Raw genomic sequence first — 27,789 nt, 5'->3', positions numbered from 1 at the left:
TTCCAGAGAATTCAATTAAATGAAGTCTTTGGGTAAATATGTACTAACAATGTGTAAAACATGTAATTTAACCTATAGAAAAATTCAGCTTTAGTAATTTATACTGAGTACTGTTGCTTTCACATGTATTGGTTAACTCAGTGATTTGGATTTCTAGTACTGCATCACATTGGAAGATCTTTTCCTGGAAATTTTAACTAGACACTGTAGGTGAACTAGTCTTGAATGTTGGGAAAAGGTCAAGTGTGACCCTGAATAAAGTAGGAGTTTTGCAGAAATGAATAGTGTTCCATGAAAGAAGTACTATACACGATCAGTGATAGCCAGGTAACAAGGTAAACAAAATACAGTCACTAGCTATATTGCTGGGAGCCCAGAAAGAATCCAAACTATGGGGATACAGCTGTTATTTCTACAGAAGAAAAACCTGTAAGTACAGTACTGGATGTAGATTCCTACAGATGGCAGGTGTCATTGGAAGTAGGGAAGCATTGTTGATTTCTGATAATGGAGTTTGATTCTGCAGCTCTTTGGGGGAAGTAACTAAGCTACTCAGTTGCTTTTCTACATGTGCAGCTTTTCATGTCTAATTTCTATAGATTATTTGAGGTAGTACCTTTTTCAAGTTGCCTTCCTAAACATTCCTGTGGAGGCATTTACTTTTAGCTTTCATGACTGTAACATGTTTCAACGTATACAGTTCATCCCCTTCCACTATTTTCTTGTATCAGCAACAGTTTCACCTGATAAACTCTGTTTCCAGTATTCCTTACATTGTTTCTGAGTATTTTTTTAAGTTAAAAAATTTCCCACCTCTACTTGTAGCTCTGCTCAGTGAATTAAAGAAGCAGGTTTACCTCATTTTTGGAGATCACAAGTGAACTGTAGAATTTTTGTAAATGTTTTTACATTTTAAAAGTGGTAAAAGCACTTTATCCAAAAGAACTGACGTAAGATTTTTTAAAATAGTTTATAACTTAGCACCTACTTTATAAAGGAAATTGATTTATGTTTCTAATGTTAGGCATTTTATAAGTATTGTCTCCATTGATTGCACCCATTTTACAGAGAGCACTTGGGATCAAGAGGGGTGGTGAATAATTTTTGCCCAAGATCATGTGGGATTCCAACTGGTTCTAGAGTCTATTGATGTTATTGCTACATTGGGCTGCTGATTCAAGTCAAAAATACTGTACTGGGTTGACTTTCTTTGAAATAAAACTTGTTTCATTTTCCACATTCATTTCTGGCAAATTATGATTGGCTTACTAGTTGCATTTTTCACCTCTTCAGTAGAGGTTTTATATCCTATTCATTATCTGTTTTTTATTTGATCTTGAATAAATACCAGCATTTGTCACCAAACTGATAATATATTCTTTAGTAGTGGAAATACAGAATTTTGTCCAAAATATTAACTGCTTTTGGAACTTTCTCTACCCCTTTTATTCTTTAAGTTTTTCCTTCCAATTCTGCTGCCCCAACAGATGGAATAGGATAATTACTTTTAACATGCCAAAGGTATGTAGAGGTAGAGACGTTTCAAGATAGGAATTTGTTGGGTTTGGTGTTTAGTGGTTTCCACAGGATTGTCACTGCTGTGTCCTGTGATAAAAATACAGAAATTGTCCTCTCTGACTCTGTAAACCATGTACTGAAACATAGCTGCTAAGTCTAAGAGAGTGTCTCTACTGATCCCTAGCACCACACCCTAAATAATTAAGAGACTGAGTTACTGCTTCAGAACAGTTTACCTAACCCCAACCATCAAGCAAATAGGATGTGCTACTTTCATATTTTGGGGTTTATTTTTTAATTGCAGTTGAAAATGCAGATTCTGGAACAAACAAATAGGACTCTGAACCATTGCTACTGGGGGACGCTATAGAACTCATCTCCTTTCTTTCGGTCCTGAAGCTGCTATGGTATTATTGGTTGTAGAGCCCAACTCTGTAGAGGGAGAATCTGACTTTCTGTACAGGGAAGATTTCATTTCTGAAGCTAAACTGACTCAATGTTTACTTTAAATTTTGAGATTGAATATTTTTACTAATTTAACTAGTTAGTTTTTATAAATTATAAAAGTAATGATGTACATAATAAATTTAAATATTTAGTTAGTATAAGGTAAATTGTCTCTGAGCCACCATGCCTGTAATGCCAACACTTGGGAGGCTGAGGCAGGCAGGAGGAGAATCACTGAGTTTGAGACCAGCCTTGGCTTCATTGTGAGATCAAGGCCAGTCTGCACTACAAAGTGAGACCCTGTCTTAAAAAACCAAAGGGAAGAAGAAAAGAAAAGAAAATCATCTTTCTCCATTTTCACACAGTCTGCATCCCTATCCTGTGGAGTAGTCATGGTGAACCTCTCAGAGCTCTCACACGGCCTACTGTGGCACATGTGCCACAAATTCACCACCACTGCTCTAGAGGTTACTACTGTAATTTCTTGTACATCATGGAAGTTTTTGGTTTAAAAAACAAAATGTGATTATGTTTGTACACTGTACATAAATATTCATTTTCCATTAAAAATAACATACATGATGATCTTTCCATATCTATCAGTATATCTATCTTTTAACTCTTTACTGCTCTGTAATCCAGGATGTGGATTGGTACTTTGGCTTTGGACTGAATGCAAGCTATTTCTAATTGGATGTTACTGGAAACTTTAGGCTCAAATTTAGATGAAAGGTTTGGAATGACAGTCAAGATTTGGGAGTCATTTACTGTGAGTGTGTTCTTGGGGCTGACGGGATTGAGAGCTGTGGTTTGGAGTATAAGTCATAGTCAGAAAAGTTGGGACAGCTAGAGAACTCATTTCAAAGTGGGGAAGGTAAATAATATGAAATGCCAGCACACTGACTGAGGACCAAGAAAAGGTGTGGCTATAAAATGGAGGCAATTTAAAGAACCTATTAAAATAAGTATGTTTAATATTCAGTCCATGATATGTCTGAAAAGCTGAGCTCTGGTTTCATTTCTGTGGATGTGGCAATTTTACACTATCTTTCTGTTAATCTATCTCAAAACCAGCATATCAAGGCAAAAATGTTTTCTTTTTCACTGTAAGTCTATTTTACAGATTTGGATGGCTGGCTTAGGTAAAATCATTTAGTTTTCCTAAAATTAGGCTATTTTTCATTCTCTAGCTTGTGCATGACTGTTAATCAAATGGAAGCTTTTCATGAAGTGACAAAGTAAATTTTTGAAACTTTAAATTTACTTTAAATTTTTGGTGTTTGTCAAATTGTTATTTTCTTAAATCCTTCCACTAAGAGAACTTAATTCATTCTTGCCTCAAGGGCTTTTGCCTAGATTGGATGAGGGTTGTACTCTTTTCCTTTCCTCATGCCTCTTTCCTCTACCCCCACTGAATTTGTTTGTTGGCTAATTTGCAACAGAAAATGATTACTTTATTGCACTCAAGCCAATTTTTTTGTATCTAAGTATGCATTATTTTGCTTGGGCTTCTTGCATTCTATTATGATACTTGTTGCACACTCTTTTTTCCCTCTATCTTTTTGATTTTCTTTAATACAATTTTTTGCTTTGTAACCATTGTTGTGACTACTTGAATCATTTACAGCTCAGAATGATGACTCTCTCTGCTATAGTTTTTTGTTTTGTTTCGTTTTTTTGTTTGTGTTTTTGTACTGGGAAAGGAACTCAGAACCTTGCGTTTGCCAGGCAGGTACTCTGTGCCACTGAGCTATATTCCTAGCCCCTTTTCCTGCTTTAGTTTAGTGATATCCAAAATATATTGAGTATGTATTTCAGGCTTTTAACCTTGAATTTGGAGTATTTCAATATTTAAATGTGTGGAAGCAGTAGCGTTTATCCATGTGAAGATTTTAATGTATATCAAATGAAATGATGATGTTACTAATTCAGTTACAGAGGTCTATCGTCTGTCATAGTGTACAGATTTTCATTATATTACTGATATCTTATATACTCTCAATTGTGATTTTAGGAAATGACATACATTTTTGTCTTTTTCACTTACGTGATTTCCCCTGAACATGTGAGAGCATCCTTGCTTTGCAGCTTGTAAGACAGCCCCCAAAGATCTTAACTGGTAACCTTTGGGCACAGTGTGGCCATTTTCTTCTTATTTATAGAAGGAATCATAGCTGCCTCGGAAGCTATTTGCATGGATTAGTGATTGTAAAGTGCAGCATAAGTATTTTTTATTTGTAGAATGTCTCTGAGATACTCAAGTTACTTTTGGCAGTTAGTACATAAGTTTCAGCAATTTCCAAATGTGCACTCTGTCAGTACTAAACACAGGAAACAGGCCTATTGTGTAAATAATATGATGAAATAAACATTGTTTTTTACCATATGTGTAAAACTTCTAGTAGTATTACCATTTACAGATTTGTTCATTTACTTGTAAAATGAGAGTAATAATATATACCTTGCAAGATTGTTGTGAGGATTGAATAACATGACTTGTGTAAAAGGTATAGAGGTTGTTATTACTGTAATTGCTGTTATCATTATCATCCAACACCTTTCTCTGGCTTCAAGGAACTCTTCCAATGGGAAAAGATGACAGGTAGTTAAATCTAGACCTAATCTAACTAGACTTTGAGTCCTGATAAGGCAAGGGTCAGAAACTGCATAGCTCAGTAACTGATATACAGTATAGTTAAGTTTGTGGTCAGTAGTTGAATGAGTGTGTTAAGTGGAGAAATCCAGAGTCTCTGTGATCACACAGTAGGAGATGGAAGTTGAGGAAGTCTTTACAAAGAAGGTGAGGCTTGAGTGATTTGTCAGTCTTCTCCTTGGGTAATTCATTTAATTTTTGTAGTAAGCCTATTTTTTTAATAAAATATATACATATCTATATATTTATAAAAAGGAGTAGAAGACAGGTAGGGAACATTAAAGAAATTTAAGGAAGTTTTAAAAATATATTTAAATCACTTAGTACTTTTTTAAAAAACTCACTGCTTTTTGTATACATGGGAAAGATAGTATTTTATAGTTCAGTTTATAGATTTTCATAATTTGTAGGTCTATTCTAAATTATAATTTTGCATTGTTGTGAGAGGCTCCAATGATGATGTTTAAAAGAAATTTTGTATTCTATCTTTTAGTTTTAATTTGAACATTTGACAGGTTAACTGTTCATAATGTGAAATATCAGAACTGAGAAGAAAATCTCATACTATGTATTTAATAAGCAGCCATATACATGATTTATGAATGAAGCGTTTTTGAATGCAACTTCCTCCAATTTTTTGACAGCAATTTCCACATCTTAATAGTGAACACAATGAGGTGAAAAAATCCTAAAGTTGGAGTCTCAGGTATGACTGAACACTTTATCTAAATCACCTAAATTTATACAACAGCATTTTATCAATTGTTATATTATGAAGTCAAGTGAAAAAAGATCATGTTGGAATTGAGTGGTATATTTGACCACTTTTATGGAAACACTTATAAGATTGGCTTCAGAGGACAGTAAAAGGCATCTTTTCCTGTGATAATCTTTAGGCAGAATTATTTATATTGAATTATTAGGTTAGAAGTTTTTGCTGACTTTTCTGTGAGCCATTTGTTCAAAAGAAAAGTTGTCAGACTGTATTTATATAAGAATCTCTGTCAGTCCACTTCTTAGGTTTAATATTGTTCCTAGCTAGATTTTCATACCAGCAATATAATGTGATATGAATTTGAGATTATTTTTAATAAATATTTTTCTTTAATATAGTAACTTGTAAAATAGATACTTGAAAAACAAACAAGAAGCTATTTTCACTGAGGACTTTAATTATATTTCCTATAAAATTTTAAAAATTGTTATTGGAATATTCAGATCACAGGTTAGAGTGAGAATGTAATTATCTCACGTTATAATCACCATACATAATATTTTAAAAAGCATGCTAGGAAGAATAGAAAAAACCTCTGTCAACTATACATATTGTAGGCTACACTACTTTTTAAAAACATTTCCCTCTTAGGGATATGTATAAATATCTATTCCAATGAAAACACTTTTCATTATCGTCATTGCAGAAAGAACCTGGAAATCAGGAGAGGGCACACTGTAGGCTTGCTGCTCTACTTTTTGGATTATCTACATTATTTCTCCCTACTACTGGATCACACTTCCGTAATCTATGACCCATTTGCACTAATGGTTTAGTGGGCTTTAACTTGACATCTGATTAAAGTTCAGGCTTTTTCATTGTATCTGCCAAGGTGGCTCCAGAATTAGACTCTCAAATATGAATATAGACTAGGATATGTTTCTCTCAAAGACTCATTCAGAAACATAGTTCTAAAAAAATAGATGTAAGCTGGATTTGAAAATTGCAATTTAAGACTTACTAGTAAAAATAAGTATTTTAAGGGAAAATATTTTAGTATGTCATATGACATCATCATTTGGCTTGTTTTACTTTTTATTCACCTTATAAAAGAAGGAAAGTAATGGCTACATTACTGACTACCTGGGTTTCTTATCAACAAAATGACACAATTCTTAAAAAGCCTGAATTGCAACTAATAATAAATAGGTTTTGTTGAATTTTCTTTGATTTTGCAAGAATCATTTAACCTTGTCTTTAAAATTGATTTTCTTCTTTGATTTACAAACCTAATATTTCTTTAGCTCTTTGTAGAATTTAGAACATGTCAGGTAAAAACATTAGGTAGAAATTAATGAAAAGATTTGAGGCTTGAATTGTGCCTGTTTTACTAATGGAACAATATAGATCTACTCTGCAGTGAAAGTAAAGGAAAAAATTCCAACCAGAGTGTTTTCCCCATTTTTCTTTAAAAATTATATAATTCCGATTGAGCTTTGAAGTTGGAGTTTATTACAAATGACAAATTGTGGCCAATTTGAAATGAACTTACTTAAAAATGTTTAACATCCTGTTTAGCTAGGAAGATCTAGATCAGTGGTTCTCAAAGTATGAATCACCTGCTGACTAGGGGACTTTTTAGAAATATACATTTGTAGCCTACACCTTCACCCTATAGAAGCAGAACCTTTGGGAAGGCACTTAGCTAGTCTATTTTAACAAGCCCTCCAAGGGAAGTCTGAGGCACACACTAAAGTTTGAGAACCACTGACTTAGCACTCTAGACTTTGCCCATAGGCCAAATCAGCTCCACTCCCTGCCTAAGTATCTTCCATGACTGCTTTCAAGCTATAGGGAGAGTTGAGTAATGTTGACACAGACTTTATGGTGCCCAAAGCCTCAACTACTTATTATTTGGCCCTTTAAACAAAACGTTTGCCAGTCCCTTCTAGAGATGAAGCCTAGGTATTGTTTCATTGCCCATAACTCTGAATTGCAAACATCTAAAATCATTAGGTAAACATCAGTGTCCACATTTACACCTGACCCATATTTCTATAAACCCATTTCTCTCTCTGATATTAAATTATTAACCCAGTGAGTAGAAACTTGTGAATGAAAATAATATACTACTGTGCCCTTTCCTTTTCTGCTAGGTAATAGTAGCAGCCTGTTTAACAGGACTGTGACCTTTCCACACTGATTCTGTGCTGATACGTCCTTGGCTCTTCTGTACTCTAATGTAATCTAATGAACTCATCTATTACAATCTTCATTTCTCTCAAATCTTATTGCCTTTATTTTTTACTTCCTCTAAAGAAAGCCCACATTGTGACTGATATGTTTAAGAATTTGGATGAGCTGTTTTGTGTGCTCTAAGCCATTGAAATAGTGCCATCCCATCTGGAGCATTTTAATACTGGTCCTGAAGTGCTGTAGTTACTTGCATTTTACCAAGATGTTGGTGCACACAGATACCAAATATTGTGGACACTCTTAGAATATTTAGTGGGTTGCAATTAGGCTTCCCATATCTAACCAGAGATAGCTATTTATACCTATAGTTAGAATATTATGTTATATTCTTGATTTTCTTTTGTACTTGCTCTCAGCCACGAAGGTAATTGGTGGCCAGTTTCACATAAAATCTAAAAGCCAAATTTTACCGTTGTTTTATTGTTGCCCTCTACCCACATCACTGAGGGAAATGTAATAGCTTTTGACAGAAAGGCCTTCTCATTGGCTGAATTAGCAAGATCATGAAAAAGTATTGTTTTTGCAGTTGGGATTCCATGGTTGTACTTTTTCCTCACATGACTGATATTTTAATTTAAGAAACAATGACTTAGCTAAATGATACTGAGCTGTACTATTTATAAGTTCATTTGATGCATAATTTCTTTAGTAACTCAGGAGTTGATTACTTTGGTAAGAGATGCAACACAGATAACTATGAGTTTGAGAATGGAAGTGATTGAGTTAGCTCTTTCATTTTGGCTTTCCCAATCAGCCTAATTCATACCTTTTGCCCTACTTACTCATCCCAGAGGCGAGGTACAAAGAGAGGGTCATGCAAGGGCTAACCTTCCAGTTTGGTTACTCAGATCTGTTGCCAAAAGCAACCTATCTACCAGAGAATTAGAACTTCACTATTTTCTGTGATATAGTGTTGGAAATGCAGTACTTTTAAAATTATTATTTGTGGGAGTGCATAAAATGTGAACTCTTTAAGAGAGCGGTGTTATTGTCCCAGGCAGCACAATAGCCACCCACATGAATCATCTGAACATCCTCATCATTTCTGTTTTCTACTTGAAATAGGGTTCAGGGGTGGGGATGGTGAAAGCCTGGGAAATCATACCGCACTTTAGGCAAGAGAAATGCTTAGGTGATTCTTGCTATGTTATCTTTCCATAGCATGCAGAGGAGTCTGGGACAACCCCACAGGGCTGAAGGTATGCTTTAATAATCCCCATCACTTTCTCAGCTGCTAACTGTACTTGGGAGCTGGGTGCTAATTTCAGAGTAACAACTACAGTAGACAAACTCTTCCAAGTGTGTGGATTTGGAGCCATTTTTAAAGCCATTATACTCAGACTAACAGATTTCTCCGTAGGCAGAACTTATAGGATTATGAGTTCTTATTCTGTGTTATCAGATTAAGGTTCATTATGAAATAGATACTGCACCGTTGTCTCCACATGACATTAACTTACTGGAACTTGTGTACTTCTAAAACCATGCGTTTCTTTAATATATATTTTGAGCTTCATTAGGTCACAATTCTTTACTGTTATAGTCATTGCTGTATCACTACCACCAAAGAAAATGTCTGACATATAATGAGTACTTAATATGTAATTGTTAAATCAATTAAAAGGAGAGAACAGCACAGAAAGAATCAACAAAGCATTTCTCTTGGCTAAAGTTTGGTATGATTTTCCAAGCTTTCAATATCACCTATCTTTGACCCACATTTCAGATCAGAAGTTCATATTTTCTCTTAGTGCTAAAATTTTCCTGCTTCAAAACCATCAAATTTTCAAAGTATTCCTTTGAGATAGGTCAGTAGACTTAAAATTGTACATAGGTGAACCTAATGGTGGAATCCTAAACATCACTTAGTTTCCCTGAGATCTATTAACAACGTTGCTATAATTAAATGAGATGAAAAAAATGTTTCTGAGATTGAAATTGAAAGAATTTTTCAGTGAGTAAATTTACTAGTAACTGGTTTATTTGATCTGTGTAAAACTATTTCCTCATTTGTGAACTAGAGTCAGTAGAATCTACCTGACAAAATTGTCATGATAATAGATAGTGAGTACTAAGCAAGGTCCTTGGAGCCTTGCAAGTGCTCAATAAACAAGTTGTTTCCATCATCATAGTAACTTAGGTGCCTCCTGCTTCCAGATGTTACACTAATTACCCTGTCCTCTCTCCTTGCTGGATCACTCATGGTTCCAACCGGGGCATCTGAGTTGAGTCATGAGGCTGAACTTGATTTTCAGTCACATAAAGTCCTGTTTGACTTTAAGTAAAGGTAGATAATATGGTAAGCACTAGCCAGATGCAGCTATTTCAAGTTAATATTAAAGTAAAAATTCATCAAATATATATTTCTCCAAAGAATTTAAAATATCTAATAAACATGTGAAAAGGTGTACGTCAAATCATTACAGAAATTCAAATCCAAACTACAATAAGATATCATTTCAAATACATTAGGATGGCTAGAATCAAATAAATGAACAATAAGAAATGTTGGCAAGATTGTGGAGAAATTGAATGTCTTATAAATTGCTGGTGTTATATTTTCTGTATCAAATGTCCCTAAAGTCTCATATGTTGAAGTCTTGGTCTCCAGTGCATCAGTTATCAGAGGTGAGGCTTTGGTGAAATGATTGGAACATAAGAGCTCTGAACTCATCTATTGATGAATTTATAATTTGATAGGCTATTGGAAGGTTATAGAAAGTTTGAGGTGGAAACTAATTCAGGGAAGTGGATCCTTGGGAGACATAAACATAGGAGCTATATCTCTTAGTCTGCTTCCTTATCCTTTTTCTGCTTCTCTTTCTTTTCCTCTTACCCCTCTGCCCCCTTTGCCTTTCTCCCTCCCTCATGCTCTTTCTGCTTCTTGCCACCATGGGGGTAAGCAACTTTGCTGTCCATAACCTTTGACTATGATGGCCACACAAAAGTGTCAGAAACAATGAGACCAACTGACCACACACTGAAATCTGTGAAACCATGAGCCAAAATAAATTGTTTCTCCAAATTTATTTCCTTAGATATTTCATTACAGCAACAGAAAACACAGATATAAGAATATATAATGACATAATCACTGTGGAAATACACTGTAAATACCTCAAAAAGTTATGGTTTCCATATAACCCAGTAATTCTCCTCAGTATATATGGAAGAAAATTAAAAACATATTTATACAATAACATGTACAAATATTCATAGTAGTAGTATTCATAATAGCCAAAATGTGGAAACTTAATGTTCAATGATGAATGAATGGATAAACAAAATTTAGTTGCACACAATGGAGTATAGTTCAACTATAAAAGAAATAAGCAACAGATACATTCTTAACATGGATTAACTTTAAAAACATGCTAAGTGGAAAAAAAGGCAGATACAGAAGACCACATGACATATAATTCCATTTGTATGAAATGTTCCAAATAGATAAATCTATTCAATCAGAAATTAGATCAGTGGGTTACCAGGGGGTGGGAAGAGGGAATCTTAATACAAGACATTCTTTTAAAAGCTTCAGTTCTTTAGTCATATCAAATCAGCTATGTTTTAGTTGCTCCATAACTGTTTGTGGCTTGTGGCTACATAATAGACTGCAAAGGTTTAGAACATTTCCATCATCACCAAAAGTTCTATTAGCCAGCACTAACCTAGGAGTACTAAGATTCTCAGTTTGGATTTAAAAAAAAGAGAGAAAAACCATTATTTAAAAACAGACTGTGGTTTGGAGCCCCAAAACGATTTTTTTACTTCATCCTCCAAACAGTGTATGTGGTAGGTACTATTATACTCATGTTTCATAAATGAACTGGGTGAGAATTTACTGAAATTTATATTGCTAGTGAGGGTGGAGCCAAGTTTTTAATATAGATTATATTACGCCAAAGATCCTTAACCTCTTTGTCACACTGTTTTTCTTTGTTTATGGCTTTCGGCTTTCTGGTCATCTATCTTCTACTCCCACAATGTTGTTAGGCCAGTAAGAGCTATTTACAACACTCTAAATGCACAGTTCTTTTGTGCCATAACAGATGGTAGTCTTCTTTCCTCCTGCCTTCTGCCTATACTGGTATGTGCTATGCTATACACGTTGACTCGTCTTAACTTGCTTGAGAGCATGGTACAAGTGTCTCTTCCATCATGAAGCTAATGCTCAGCAGCACTTTTCCCTGTTTCATTCCTGTGTGTATTTCTGAACTTTCCCAGGGTTAAAATGTTATCTATCCACTATTTCCTAAGGAAACAGTTATATTGAGTAGTTTTAGGGGCTACTGTATCACGTACCACAATACCATAATGTGTTAAGATATGAGCAAGATGCTTATTTGTGAAACTATGAAACATTGAATATTATTCATAGCTGCTGTTTTGGTTACTATAACAAGAAAGTAATTTCTAGTCCAGGTCCTTGGCTTCAATTTATACATCAGCAACTTTCCACTCATAGGCGTCTTTGATCTTCACCCTCACTGCTATAAAACTTGATTGAACTTTGAAGTAGAGTTTTTGTCTGTTATATTTTCTTTAGGATATTTCCACTTGATGAAATACTGTCACATTTTCTTTTTCCATAAAAATCTTAATGAAAAAGAAGCCTGAAATAATTCTGAAGCCTTTTCATGGCTTTGTCAGATTCTGAGGTTGTCTTTTTCTAACTTTGCATTAATATCATTATATGCTCTGGGTTTGGTAGTTCCTGGAGCAATGTTTAATGGGAAGTAAATATCAAGGCCATTATAGTAGGTTGAATAATGATCCCCCAAATATGTCCACATCCAAATTCTTGGAACCTGTGGATGTGTTACCTTAGATGGTAAAAGGATCTTACATGTATGTTAAAAGATTGAGATGCAGAAATTATAGGCTATTTGTTTTGGCCCTACTTAATGACAAGGGTTCTTAGAAGAGGGAGGCAGTGTCCTCAGACTCAGTATAAGGAAACATAACAGTGGAACCAACCAGGGGCTGGGGTGGTGTACTTTGAATTTTGAGGAAGACGAAGCCAAGGCATGCAGACAACATTTAAAAGCTAGAAAAGGCATGGGAATTGATTATTCCCTGAACCCAACACTATTTTTTAGACTTCTGACCTTCAGAACCATAAGAGAACAAATTTGTGTGTTTTAAATCCACTGAAATTTTGGCAACTTCTTACAATAGCAGCAGAAAACTATAAATATACTATGTACAAAATTGTTTTTATTATGCTTTTTAAATTAATTAATGGTCCATGTAGATACAGTATAGTTATTTAGGTTGTAAGGACATTCTCTAAGGCCTTGTGCTCCAGTTAACTCAGTACCCATGCCTGCTTTTCATGGATTCATGCCCAATACTAACCTCTTAGGTCCAGGTCCCCAGCTGACTCTGGACCCAGGCCCTCCTAAAACAGCAGAACTTCAGTCCAACCCCCACATATATAGGTCACAGGTCCATCTTCACAGTCTGAGGTACCAGGCCTGTTCCATGGGCCCAAGTGCCATGCCAGTCCCTTAGGACTTAGGCTCAGGACCCAACCTAATACCTGCTTGATCTACATGAACCCAAGATTCTTAGCAGCCCCTGTGAACACAGGCTGAGGGCCTATCCCTGCAGTACTAGCTACTAAGCCCACGTTAGTGAATCTCAGCACCAGGCAGGCTACGTCTTGTGCATCCAGATACCAAGCCAGCTCACCAGAAACCCCCTTTCAGCAGTCCCACCCATGCATCCTGACAGATGGCACTCTCCAAATTTCTGGACAGCCTGATTAGTGAGGGGATTTCCCTGCTGAAGGCAATCTGTAAAGACCACCAAAAGTTACTGCTTCAGATGTGCAGACACCAAATCTGTGCCATAAGGATCAGAATAATCAGATGAACATGATAGCACTAAAAGATCAAAACAGAGCACAAGTAACCAATCATAACGCAACGGAGATGAAAAAGAACTGCCTGATAAGCAATTCAAAATTATCATATCTAAAGAAAGTCAATGTGCTTGCTGACTTTGGTGGCACATATACTAAAGAAAGTCAGTAAACTACAAGAGAATACATATAGCAACTAAATAAAGGGAAAAAATGCGGGAACAAAATGAGAAGCTCAACAAAAATAAAAGCATTAAAAACTACAGTGGAAATTGCAGAGCTAAAGAACACAATGAAGGAAATGAAAAATTCCATAGAATGCTTCAACAATGCAGTTTAGTAGAAGAAAGAATCAGTGAGCTGAAAGATTTAATATTGATCATTTGAAGTGACCCAGTCAAAGGAACCAAAAACTAAAAAATGAAGGCATGAAGGATTTATGGGATAGCATCAAGTGAACTAATATATGCATTATAGAATTTCTAGAAGGAGAAGAGAAAGAATAAAGTTTATTTAAAGAGATTTGTAAAATTCCATATCTTAAGAGGTAAATGAACATTCAAATAAGAGAAGTCCAAAGAACCTCCAAATCTTCACTGTGACACGCTGTAATCAAATTCTCAAGTGTCAAAGAAAATTTGGAGAGCCACCTTTAAAAAGCATCTCATCACCTAAAAGGGAACCATCATAAAAATACCAGTGGATTTCTCAGTAGAAACCTTGCATATCAGGAGAGAGGGAGCAGATATGCTTAAAATACTGAAAGGAACAAAACTGCCAGTTATAAATACTATATCTGGAAAGGCTGTCCTTCAGAAATAAAGGAGAGAGAAAAAATTTCCAGTGAGAGTTCATCACAACTAGACCTGCCTCATAAGGAATGCTAAATGAAGTTCTTCACGTTGAAACGAAAGGACTCTTAACTAGCAACATAAAAACATGAAACTATAAAACTCTATGAGTAAAAATAACATCGAATTCAGAATAATACTATAATGATAGTGCATAAATTACTTTTAATTCTAGTCTAAAAGTTGAAAGATAAAAGTATTAGTTACAGTAATTTTGGCATCAGAATCATAAAAGAGGAGATTTAATGTTTTAATGTAATCAAGGTTGTTATTAGCTTAAAATAGACTATTATGGTTAAAAATGGTTTATGTAATTCTCATGATAACCACAAGGAAAAATCTATAGTAGATACACAAATGATAAAGGAATCAAAGCACACCACTACAAAAAGTAATCAACTACCAAATCAAACAACAAAAGAGAAGCAATATGAAAAAGGAACTACAAAACAGAAAACAATTAAGATGAAAAATAGCAGTATCTTACATATCAGTAGTTACTTTAAATATAAATGGACTAAATTTTCTAACCTAGACATAGAGTGACTGAGTGGATATAGTAACAAGATTCAGTTGTATACTAGCCACAAGAAATTGATTTTAGCTATAAGAACACACGTAGGCTGAAAGCAAATGGATTTATATAGATACTACTTATGAATGATAACAGAGAGCTGAGTGATACGTACTTATATCAGACAAAATAGATTGTAACTCAAATGTCACAAGAGACAAAAGAGTGTAATTGTAAAAGGATCAAATTAAGATGCTATGAATTTTGTAAATACATAGGCACCCATCAGAACAGCTGCCTATAGAAAGAAGGAATAGATAGCAATACAATAATAGCACATTTCAGTATCTTGCTTTCAACAATGGACTAACCATCCAGATAGAAAATCAATAGAGAACTACAGAAGTGAGTAACACTGTAGACTCAATGAACCTAATGTACATCTCTACACAATATCCCATTCAAAAACATCACAATATATGTTTGAGTGTACGTGGAACATTCTCCAAGATAGATCATGTGTTAGGCTACAAAAAAAGCCTAAGAAAATATAACATTGAACACATATTAAATATTCTTTTTTTTTTTTGTCTTTTTTCGTTTTTATCGGTACCAGGGATCGAACTCATGACTGCCTGCTTGCAAGGCAGGCGCTTATGCCGCTGAGCTAAATCCCCAGCCCCCATATTAAATATTCTTATAACCAAAATGCCATGAAACTAAAAATAATATTTAGAAGATTCACAAATATGTGAAAATTAATACACTCTTGAATAACTGGTGGGTTGAAGAAACCAAAGGGAAATTTTAAAAAATATGGAGCCAACTGAAAATGGAACTGGTATAATACTTAGAGAATATACCAAAAGCAACCCCAGGAGTGAACTTGGTGGTGATAAATACCTCCATCAAAAAGAAAAGAAAGTCTCAAGCTATTCTGAGAAATTAAAGAGGAGCAAACATTCCCAAACTCATTTTAGCAGGTCATCATCACTCTGATAACCAAAGTGAGACAAGGATACTATAAGAAAAAATTACAGGTCTCTATCCCTAATGAACATAGATGCAAAAAATTTTTCAACAGAATACTAAACCAAATTTAACAGCATATTAAAAGGAACATAATTCTTCTGTCAACTTCAAATAGGTAATAGAGACACTGAATGTTTTAAAAATAAAGATTTTATTCAGGAAAACAGTGTAATGCAGTCTGGAATGTGAGTACCATGATGAACCATGGGCATATTTGGCGAGGCACAAGAAGGCAGAGTTTTTAAAGCAAATGAGAAAGGCATATAAGTTGTGTTGAAGCAATTGTCCATGGTTACTAAGATCAGTTATAAAGGGAGTTATCAGTCTAAGTCTAGGTAGGCAATTACTGCGTAGATATTCATGTAGAAGCCTTTTTTTTGTTTTTGTTTTTGTTTTGTGCAAAGTTGTGATTTTGACAAAGTTATGAGTGATAGTTCTTGTTGCCAGGCAAATATGCATGAAGATCCTCCTTAATGACCTCCTTATTGTTAAAGTTTGGCATATATATTCATATGTGATTCCATTTTTTGATTGAATTTCACACTTGTTATAATAAATGAGATATCTGAAGGGACTCTTCTGTGATTTCTTCTTGATTGTCATTACCTATTAGTATACAACAACCTCAAAATCTTACTGTGTTGCATAGGCAAAGTAAATTCATTTCTCTGGTCTTTAGTTTTTTTGATGAGAAAATGGAGAAGTTGGCTCCAGTGAACTTTTTTAGTCCTTGAGCTCTAAAATTAATGAGTCTGTAATTTTTAAATGTTTAATTCATGAAATGACATTACCTTATTACCTTTTCCTTTTGATGCCTTTCAAATTCACCTTAAAAGCTATTGTCATGCTTCTTTTACTTACTAATAAATCTCTAGGGGGTCAATAGCAATCCTATATTTCAAACAAATAGGATTTATTCCTAATATGTAAGCGTGGTTCACTGTATGCAAATAAATAATAGTAGTACAACACATTGACAGAATGGAGTATTAAACCCACATGATCATCTTAATAAATGCATAAGAAGCATTTGATAAAATTTAACATCCTTTCATAATAAAACAACAAGTTAGGTGTAGAAAGACTTTACCTGAATAGTAAAGACCGTATGTGTCAGAATAACAGCTAGCATTGTATTAAACCTTGAAGAGATAAAAACTTTTAAACGTGTTCTTTAAGGTGAGAAGTAAGACAGGGATACCACTCTCACCGTTTTTATCCATTATGGTATTGGAAGTCCCAGCCAGAACAGTTACTCCAGAAAAAGAACTAAAAGGCATCCAAATCACGAAGGAAGAAATAAACTTTTTTCTTTGCAAATGACATAATCTTAATGACATAACCCTTAAATGACTCCACACACAAACTTTAAGAATTAATAAGTAACTTCAATGAAGTAGGCAGATATAAAATCAACCTAAAAAGTTAGTAGCATTTGAATACACTATCCTTGAACTTTTCAAAAAAGCAAATAGAAAATTTCCATTTATAGTAGTATCAAAAATATTCATTTCTAAGTATGTTATTATTTTTCTCCGTTCTTAGAGTGCTATGTCAGATATCATCAAAGAGAAAGAGAAGTGAGTGAAATTATAATTATTTTGTCATTTTCTTTTCCCTTTGGCCCCAGTGTTTCATATTAGAGCCATTTTTCATGCTTCTTTAGCTATTTGTTTCCAATAAGGAAAAAAGTGACTGGAAACTATGAGTAGGACTTTTTGCCTTTTTGAGACAGGGTTTCACTATGCAAATCAGGTTAGCCTTGAGTTCACTTTGTAGCCCAGGATGGTCTCAAACTAGCAACAATCCTCCTGCCTCAGTCTCCTGAGTGTTGGTATTACACGTATGTGCCACCACAACTGGCTTCATGAGTAGGTCTTATTGAGTGATGGGCCTAACAGTGTGATTGTGTGGTAGGGGAGTGTTTGGGTATGTATATAGGACCTCTGAGCAGTTTTTTTTTTTTCTTAAGCCAGGTCAACTTTTCTAAATACATTCACTTTCATCTTTTGTGGGAGGAAGTTTGGGAGCGATAAGCTCACGTATTCAGAACCCATCCTGGAAAGGGTTGGATTGTTTATCATTAGCAGAATAGACATCCACCTCTTATTTTTAGTAAGGCATTCTATTACTGTTCCTAGTTATTGCTGTTGTTCCTGAGTTCAGGAAGTCTTTGGTTCTGTCTTCCTTCTGTCTGGAGAACAGGCAGGTGCCAGATGCTGTTGTTGGGGTGCAAGAGTCAGAGTCATCTATTTTAGAGAATTTTCCACCTCCCCCTCCAATCTTTAAAAATTCCCGTTTCCTCGGCTCCAGAGCTTAAATTCCTGAAATTTTACCTTCTGCTTTTCTGAGGCACTCAGGAATGAACTAGCTTGCTTGGTTCAATTTAGATTCCATCACTGTGGGAACTTGGCAGAAAGGATAGAATCAAGTGGTTCTTTCTTTTCCAAATACTTTTCATATTAAGTTTGGTGGACATCTCTCCATTTCTATTTTAGTCTTCCCAACTCTTTTGATTTTGTTGCTTTATATCTTTTCTATTTTCATAGTTTGTAGAAGTTAGATGAATTCTTGTGTTCAGTTGGCTATCTTTAATAAAAGTTCCTCCTTCCTTTGACATTCTTTTTTCTTGGACTTCTGTTTCTTGGACTCTGCTTTCACAATTAGAGTATGGGCTTCTCAAAGGCATGTATTAGGGTTTTTATATCTCTTGCACTCTTGTAAGGTCTAGAGCAGTGATGCTGAACATTTTAGAGTTTTCAATGATAGAAACAGCCCATGTGGCATATGTGCCATAGGTTTGTTATCTGTGGTCCAGAGTATAGTATGATTATTAAATAAATAAGCTTCATTTTTTGCCACACTGGAGACTTGAAATCAAGGCCTTCATACTGAACTACATCTTTAACCTTTTTTTTACTTGTTATTTTGAGATAGGATGTCACAAAAATGCCCAAGTTGAGATTGAATATCCTTCTGCCTACCCTCCTAGAATGCTAGGATTATAGACCTGTGCCACTATGACTGACTAAAATAGATTTTTAAATATACACTTATCTAATTTGAAAAATATTACAGGGCCAGGAGTTTAGCTCAGCAGCATAAATGCCTTCCTGGCAAGTGTGAGGTTGTGAGTTCAATCTCCAGTACAAAAAAAAAGAAGAAGAAGAAGGAGAAGGAGAAGGAGAAGGAGAAGGAGAAGGAGAAGGAACAAAAAAGAAAAAAATATTACAAAGAAAACAAGTCATTCTGGTATGTAAGTTAGGAAACTTTTATTTTTGGTTCTTGCCTATTCCTTATCCACAGTGCATCTCATGTAGGGAAAAATACATTTTCTCATTGATAGAACATTTTGCTTTCTGTTCTAATTAATGTGCAAAGTGGGAGAAATTTTTGTATATTTCTAGTATAGAGTTGCTGATGTTGTAAAAAATAGTGCTTGTGTATCTTCTGTATACCATATCTACCTTTTCCTCATGGTCCTGATATAAATACTATTCTGCCTAGTATAAGACCAGGAGAAATAGGATAGAGATTAATTGTGATATACCATTTCAAAGATTCACTATTGCTGTTTAGCAACAGAATGTGAAGGAAAACCTGTTTACTGTCCATAAATTTGGTAATTTACATATAGCATTAGGAATTCCAGTTAAAGCATGTACTGATGTAAGCTTTGTCATTTCCTTGCTTTAAATGCTAGGCACATTTTGATTGTATTGTTTGACTTGTTTATGTGGGAAGTATTCAGTCTGAGTGTCACCAACCCTCTTTGTCTGTCTGCAGTAGGTTCCTTATTCTGTAAAGCTCTGCTAGCTACATAGTGCCTACTAGCGTGGAGGTTTTAGCTGAATTACTTTGAACTTTGAATTGTACTAGGTCTGCTTCTCATTTTCTTTCTTTATCCTTGACTCTTGATCTTCACTAATTTGCATTAGTTTTTCTTATATGTTTGCCTAGCCATCCAAAAAGTATTTATTGAGTGACTCTTTGCCATAGTTTACTTATCTTACAGTGATAGCTATTTGAGTATTCTCTTATTGCATTCTCTCTTTTCTTTGAGCTCCATGTGAGCCTAGATTACATTTTTGTTACTACTCTACTCAGTACCTGGCATATGTTATGCTCTATGTCACTGTTCATTGAAGAATAAGTGAATGTATGAAAGAAATTTTTGTAATCATGAAAAACAAAAGTTGATAATCTTGGACTGGGGATGTAGCTCAGTAGCGTCTTTCATTCAAAAGGACTTTGGATTTGATACACAGTAATGAAAAACAACAGAGAAGAAGAAGAGAAAATTAGTAATCTTATATACCATCAGTATTTTGCTGTATTGTCATATGGGTTTTCTTTGTGTTCTTAAGACTGAATATTCTGTCTTGATCTTGCTTCAAGTTTGCTGACTGGTTTTTCTTCTCTTAGTTTAAGCTTGCTATTGAATCTCTCTAGTAAAATTTTTATTTTTATTTTTATTCTTTTAAACTCCAGTTTCTGTATGGTTCTTTTTATAAATTCTACATCTTTATTGGTATTCTTTATTTAATGAATCGCTGTTATCATATTTAAATTCTTTAAACATAATTTTCTTTAATTATTTGAACATATTTATAATAGATAAAGTCTGTCTACTAAATCCAACAACTGAATTGCCTCAGTGACAGTTCCCAGTGACTGCTTTTATTCTTCTGTTCTGTTCTCACCACCACCCATGTTTTTGTTCATAGCTCAAAATTTAAGATAATGTACTTTACTTGGATCCTCCCAAAGGTACTTGTCATTTTTGTTTTTCTTTTGTTTTTGTATGCTTTGTTTAGTGCTTAGTCTGGATTATGTAGTTTGTCCTTCCTGCCATGGGTAGCCACTAAAATCTCACCTAGGATTTCATTTTGTTTTAAATTCTTGTTCTTATTTTTAAGCATGACTTCTTAGGGGAGTCCCCTAGGTCAGCATAAGTTAGTAAGTGGTTAGCCTGTAATTGGCCAATTTTCCTTTAACACTTTGAGCCAGTAAGCCTTCCCTAAAGAAGATCTGTGCAGGCTGCAGGAGCAGAGAACAAGAAGTCAGCAAGAAGCAAGTCCTCCCAATGAGTCAGCACCATTAACAGGCTGATGTGGGGAGACAGATGTCTCCCTTCCTGTGAGTTGGCACTATTCATGGACTTCAGGGAAAGGGAACAAGAAGTCAACAAGAAGCTAAAACCTCCATGCTAGTAGGCACTATGCATAGACCACTGGGAGAGAACCAGATGCTAGCTTTTTCTTGTGAGTTGATTTCAGACTGCAGAGGAGGAGAATATGAAGTCATGAAGAAGCAAACCCTCCCTGAGTGTCAGTGCCATGTCTTGCCCCACTCCCTAGGTTTTTGATGTATTTTTATAGCCTTTTACAGTTTTATAGCTTTTCATTTAGAATTTTCTCATGTCCTTGGTTAGTCATTGTAAATAATTTCTGATGACTGCCGTCATCTCATCATTTGAATGTCTCATAATTAACTTTATGATTCCCCTATTATTGTACTTTAGATAATTATTTGTAGAATTTGTCTAGCTTCCCAACAGGCTTAAAATTCAATGAGTATGGGACTGTTTTATTTACTACTTAGTCTTCAGTTCCTGACATAAAATTTTTTGTTAAAATTTATCTCTCCATTTTTTAAAATGTCACAAGTAATACTTTGAGAGCTATATCTTGCTGCCAAGGATTTATGCAGATTTTAAATTTTTTCCTAAGAAGGAAGTTTTAGAAATGGAGTTGTGTAGACAAATGATATAGACATTTCTAAACCTCTTGATGAAGGTTGCCAAAATAAAATACTTTATTCCAATTTGTGACATTGTACATTTTACAACATTTGGAAGTGCTAATTTTGTTTACCTAACAGGGAAAAGTGATAATTCATGAAACTATTTTGTATTTTTTAATAAGCAATGAAAGTATTCATTTTCCTCATTTAATTTTTTTGTATACCTTCTATAAAGTGGTCATGTGTCCACCCCATTTCCATTAGTTGCCTAATGTTTTTCTTGTTGATTTATATAAACTTTATATAATCTGTTATCATTGTTTTAAATGTACTTTTCAAATTTTCTTTTTAATTTGTTCCTAGTAAGTTTGGATATTCAAAAAAGTAAAAATCATGTAGAAGTTTTTATATGATATGGTTGGATTTCACAGCTGGTTTATTAGTGGAAATCCAAAAAAGTATACATGTATATCTTTATCCTTTTAATTTAAAGCTTCAACATATACCTTATGTAATCGATCCTTTGATATTGGAGAATCCTTTTCTTGGAATGAGTCTGAAGGATTAAAAATCTGCTCTTTTATATATCTCATTCAAAATGCATTATCAATGACTTCAGTTTGTATTTCTTTTTAAAAAATTAATGTTAATCTACTTTTAGGATGACATTTTGCATATATTTATCTTAAATATGGTTATAGCCTTCACAACTTCTGATTTTAGTATCAGTAAACATTTTAAAAATATATTTTAAAAATACTTAATTGACACATAATTGTACATATCTATGAGTACTGTGTTATTTCAATACATGTACATACTGTGTAATGATCAAATCAGAGTAATGGCATACCTATCATTTTAAATATTTATCATTTGTGTTAGGTGCACTAAAGATCTTAGTGCTGATTATTGTGAAATATGTTATTAATTTTTAACAACCACATTAACTATCGTCTCTCCCACCCCATTTTCCCATACCTCTTTCAGCTTCTGATACTCCCCACCTTGTTTTTTCAGCTTCCATTGATAAGTAAGAATATGCATTATTTTTCTTTCTGTGCCAGACATACTTCACTTAATATCCTCAGTTTCAAGTTTTGATTTCTTTAGAGTGAGAATAAGCTGTAATCTAAGTGCAGAGCCCTTTCAGGTGTTTTATACACCACTCAATCTTTTGTAGTTTTGTGATCCACATTTAATACAAAATCACTTTTATATGTATTTTGCATTCTGTTTGTCTTTTTGTGCTCATTTTTGGTATATATGCAATATATAGTAAAGAATTATAGTAACACTTATACAACTAGCATAAAGAGAAACACATTTAGGAACAAACATGAGTGACTCTTGGCACATAGACATCTTAATTTGTGGGGTCATGAATAGGTGTACTACTGTGTAACTAGTTAGTATTGAGCAATCAGGATGCTATGAGTATTCACTCTAGGATTCAGTATGTAAAATTTGTTAAGTTGGGTTAAAAAAGATTCCTCAGTTTATCAATCTTCTTCTTTGTTATATCTGTGATTCTTTTGGCTTGTAGAAAATGTTCCTAGACAATAAGAGAATAAGAGGAAGAGGAGAGGGATGTGACAGAGGGTAATAAGGGGATTGGATATGAACAAAATATTATAAAATAAAATACCACATGGAAACCCAGTATCTTTTATAAGTAACAAGCACTAATAAAATATATTTTAGAGTAAGGAAGCCCCTCCTTTGAAGGGTCAGGGGAAAACAATGGGAAGAATTATCAAAGTAAGTTACATACCTGTATGAAAATGTCACAGTGAAACCCAAAAAAGAAGAAAAGAGTTCTTCTTTTTCTAGGTGTCTTGTGAAGATTCACTTGCATTTCTTCTCCTTTGATTCTGGTTTATTAACTTTGATTCACCTGAGATTTAACATTCTTTTAAAAAGTGAAGTAATGATATAAGGATCTAAATACGTTTTTTCACTTAAAAATGTGCCATTTTTCCCCCCAGTATAGTGAGAGACAGATCAAGAATATGGATTCTAGTTTTCAACAATTAGAATACAGGTTGAGTGGGCCTGGGTCTGAGGAATGGAAGGACACTCCCACTTCTTGGGATTAGGGTAGACAGAACATAGAAGTGAATTCACACGTACATACATGAAGGAACAGTTAAGTAAGACATGGAATTTCTCAAGGAACGGTTTGTAGAACCCAGGCCCTTCTCCAAATGGGAATTTGAAGAAATAACTGGATTCTCTAAGAACAATATGGGTAAAGGAGTTTGTTAAACAATTGAATAAATATTACTGTTTAGTTTATTAATGAAGAGTATAACAAAAAGAAAGCATTTAAGCAAAGTTCTACAGAACTATTGAACTTGAAAACATGATTTGCCCTCATCAATTTTACCAGTTTCAGCCAAGAAATTTGTAATTTCTGTCTTCTGTATCATAATGTTTTTCATGTAAAACTTTCTCTGAAACAAATTGACTTCTCTCAATATTGCTCTTTTGCCTGCGCCATAGTATTAGCTTAGTTAGGTAAATAGTGAATAAAATATCACTTTAAGCTGTGAATGGTCTCCATATGAAATTAATACAAAGAACTTCTTGTGAAGCAAAAGTTACCAGTAGAAATTTTTATTTTATGCTAGACTTAAATTTTAGAATGTTTTGTCTTTAAATGACCATCATTAAGTTTTACTTTAAAAATATTCTTCAGTGTTGATAGGCTCTGGTTTCTCTTCTTAACTTTTATTTATGTTAAAAGTCACTTCTACGTGCTTGTATTAAAATATACAACCACCTTTGCTCTGGAAGTTTCTAATTTTAAGCTCCTCACACCCTGTATTAGGTTATGAGGGATTTTTTTTGTCTTTTTCGTTTTTATCGGTACCAGGGATCGAACTCACGACCGCACACTTGCAAGGCAGGTGCTTATGCCGCAGAGCTAAATCTCCAGCCCCCTATGAGGGATTTTTGTTAGCAAGTATAAACAGAGCATATGCAACTATGTGTCCCCAAGTTTTTCAGACCACCTAAAGCTACCTGTGGGTGCCATATAGTCTAAAACTTCAGATGGCTTTATGAGCTATTAGCAGATTTAAATTGAGATTCTTTTGTCTTTTACCTTATTTTTTCATTTTAGAATATAAGAAAAAGTCAGAGGCAGAATACATTGAAGGTTGTGATATTTTCCATAAATTTGAGAAGTAATGACATTTCTCAAAAGAATGTAACTATAGATAATCTTACTGCTTTATGTTTTTTTTTTCCTTTAGGCTCACGTTGTTTATCCAGAATTTAAGAAAAAGTGGCATTTTAGTAGATTGATGGTTTCAGTAAATAGGATTTTATTGGTCATGTATTCTAAAACATGGCTTGAAGTAATTATAAAGGCATCGTTGTGGCACAAAAGCTATATTGTTAAGCCTCTTTTTTTGATACCAAGAATCGAACTCAGGGCCTCAGGCAGGGCACTGCCAGGCAGTATTGTTAAGCTTTTAATTCAGTATTTACTGAGCCTGCTGTGCTTGGTACATTAAAATAAAAGTTCTTATGAACAGAGTAAAATGGCCCTGATCTCAATTGCTCCTTTCTGCCTACATACACTATATTACTTATTGCCCTTTTGATTCCAGAGTGATTTCTCAACTTGATATGTGAAGTTCTAAAATGTCACTATATGTCTAGGACATATACCGAATATGTGAGTTTATCTTGGAAATGTAGAAATGTGTCATATCCAGTTTTATTTACTTAGATATCAGATTAAGACTTTACAAATACTAAATATTTGAGTGTTTGTTTTGACATTTATGTGTGTGTGCGTGAGAAAGGGAGAGAGACAGGCAGACAGACAGACAGACAGACTAGAAGCAGAATAAATGCCTCCATGTGAAAAGCCAGAGGGAAAAGGACAACATACTGGTTTAGAATACACCTGTGATGAAAAACTTGCCTCTGATTTCTGTTCTATGTGGCTAATCATGAACATTGTATACTATTTCATTTTTACATTTTGATACAACTTTTAAATCTTGACCATTTTCCTCAGAAATTGTTAACTTCTAATTTGGCCAAAACTAATGCATTTTATTAGATATTAGCACACATAAATTTGTGCAACAGAATATAAAATTTAAACTTTCTGTTATTGATTCTAAATTGACTCTAAATTATCAGCTCATATAGTGGCCATTGTGGATAGTAATAAGAAAAAAGCTGTTAATATCAGCAATGTGTAGGATATGTCTGCTGACTGTGGGTATACGAGCCCAGTGTCAAAGGTATGCTACGTTACATGTATTATATAGAGTGGCTTTTAAAAAGTTACTAAAACTGTCCATCCACATAAGCCAAGGAGAAGGATGAAATAGACAACAGGCTTTATCTAGTACATTTATCTCTGACAGGTAGCAAAATTTTTGAAACATGTTTTGATTTTTCTCACATAGCTAGATTTTCACTTGAAATTTCCTAGCTCTGCTTGCGTGTCCTTACTTGTTCATTTTCAAAAGTGAAGTCTATTAGTATTTAGACATATTAGTTTACAGCATTCATTATAGCATATATGTGTGCATATATGCCTTCTATTTTCTGTAGTTGGGATTCATGTTATATTTCTATATATTTACTCAATGTTTAAGGTATACCAAAAGTGATTTCTAAGCAAGGTTTACAGTAAAGATGTCTTTGTAATTTGTTCTACATTGTTACTGCTTCCCACATAAAGTCTTTAGGTTGCATTTCTAAATTTTTAAAGTAGTTATAATTTGCTGAAAAAGAAATTGAAGTAAACTTTGGAAAATGTCAATTGGGCCTATGTGTGTGGCTCAGTGGTTGAACACTTGGCTAGTACACAGAGCCCCTTAGTTCCATCCTCTGCACCTAAAAAGAAAGGAAGAGGGGAGAAAATGTTAATGAACTTCAGCTGGGAAATACATATAGTAACATCTGTTTGAAAGACTACTTATATTCCTACCCCACAGTCTGCATATGGCACAAACTCACAGAAAAACGCTGCCATCTGAAATCAACAAGAAGCTAAGACCTCCTGTGAGTTGGTGCCATGCACGGGCTGACTGGGGGAGAGCCAGATGCCAGCCCCTTCCATTGCATGGGCAGGGAGACAAGAAGAGCCAACACATTCCACCACCACCACCACCACCACCCCCTGCCAACCATAAGCAACCTGGAAAAAACATAGGCTGTGACAATAGCTAATGAGGTGAAATATAATTTAATGCTTACAGTGTTTACTGTTTCGTCAATTATGCCGGCCTAAAGCTGGTAGTCTGATCATCTCTTCAGAGGATAACAATACGCAATGTAACATATATAGGGGATCTCCTCCTGAAGGTAATGGCCATTGTTAATTCCCTATTATCTTGTTTTGAAATCCTGTGTCATTCTCATTGTTTTGTTTGGTTGGTTTTTATTCTTTTTTATCTTGTTTGATTTTGTTGTATCTGATGGCATGGGCAGCTATTTTGAAAATAACAAGATATATTATGGTACCCATTTAGATTTACTATTGTCGGGGCTGGGGATTTAGCTCAGCGGCATAAGCGCCTGCCTTGCAAGCAGGCAGTCGTGAGTTCGATCCCTGGTACCGATAAAAACGAAAAAGACCAAAAAAAAAAAAAAATAGATTTACTATTGTCTTGTTTTGAAGTTCTGTATTGCAGTCATTTTATTTTTATTGATTGTGCTCTGTTTCTGTTTTGTTTGATTTTATTAAGTCTGAAGGTATGGGCGGCTATTTTGAAACCAACAAGAGACATTATAGTAACCATTATCATCTTGTTTTGAAATTCTGTGTCACATACACTATCTTGTTTTGATTGACTTTATTCTGTTTTAATGTGCTTGCTTGTATTCTCTCTAAAAATAAAAGAAAAAAGAAAGACCAGATGTTAATTGAATATGTTTTTTGATATTACCAAAATTTCTGTAATCACTGAAATTTTAACTATATTTTCATCTTGGATTGCATCTCTGCTCTTCTTGAGGTTGGGGATCCTATATTATTCTTCATTGTAATAATGGTAGACCTTCGTTTAGGAGATAATCAGATATTTGCTAGTGTTATTTCTACCCAGAAACTAAAACTGTAGAGACAACTGGAAAATACCCTCAATCTTTTTTTCTTCCTCTACCCCAGCCCATTGTTTTATTTTATTATTTTTTTTTTGGTGTAAAATCTGAAGA

At 34.4% G+C, this 27,789-nt stretch overlaps 1 protein-coding gene across 13 annotated transcripts in view; it reads left to right on the top strand.

Annotated features, from left to right (window-relative positions):
* Cask (calcium/calmodulin dependent serine protein kinase) overlaps positions 1-27,789 on the top strand; it is a 379,314-nt gene that overhangs the window by 5,246 nt on the left and 346,279 nt on the right. The gene's annotated exons all lie outside the window — the stretch shown is intronic.

The sequence above is a fragment of the Cavia porcellus genome, unplaced genomic scaffold (assembly GCF_034190915.1).
Source record: "Cavia porcellus strain 051 isolate PalLab524CR breed Dunkin Hartley unplaced genomic scaffold, mCavPor4.1 scaffold_3, whole genome shotgun sequence".
Classification (NCBI taxonomy): Eukaryota; Metazoa; Chordata; class Mammalia; order Rodentia; family Caviidae; genus Cavia; species Cavia porcellus.
The sequence above is the reverse complement of the archived record's forward strand: the minus strand, read 5'-3'. Positions and strand labels throughout refer to the sequence as shown.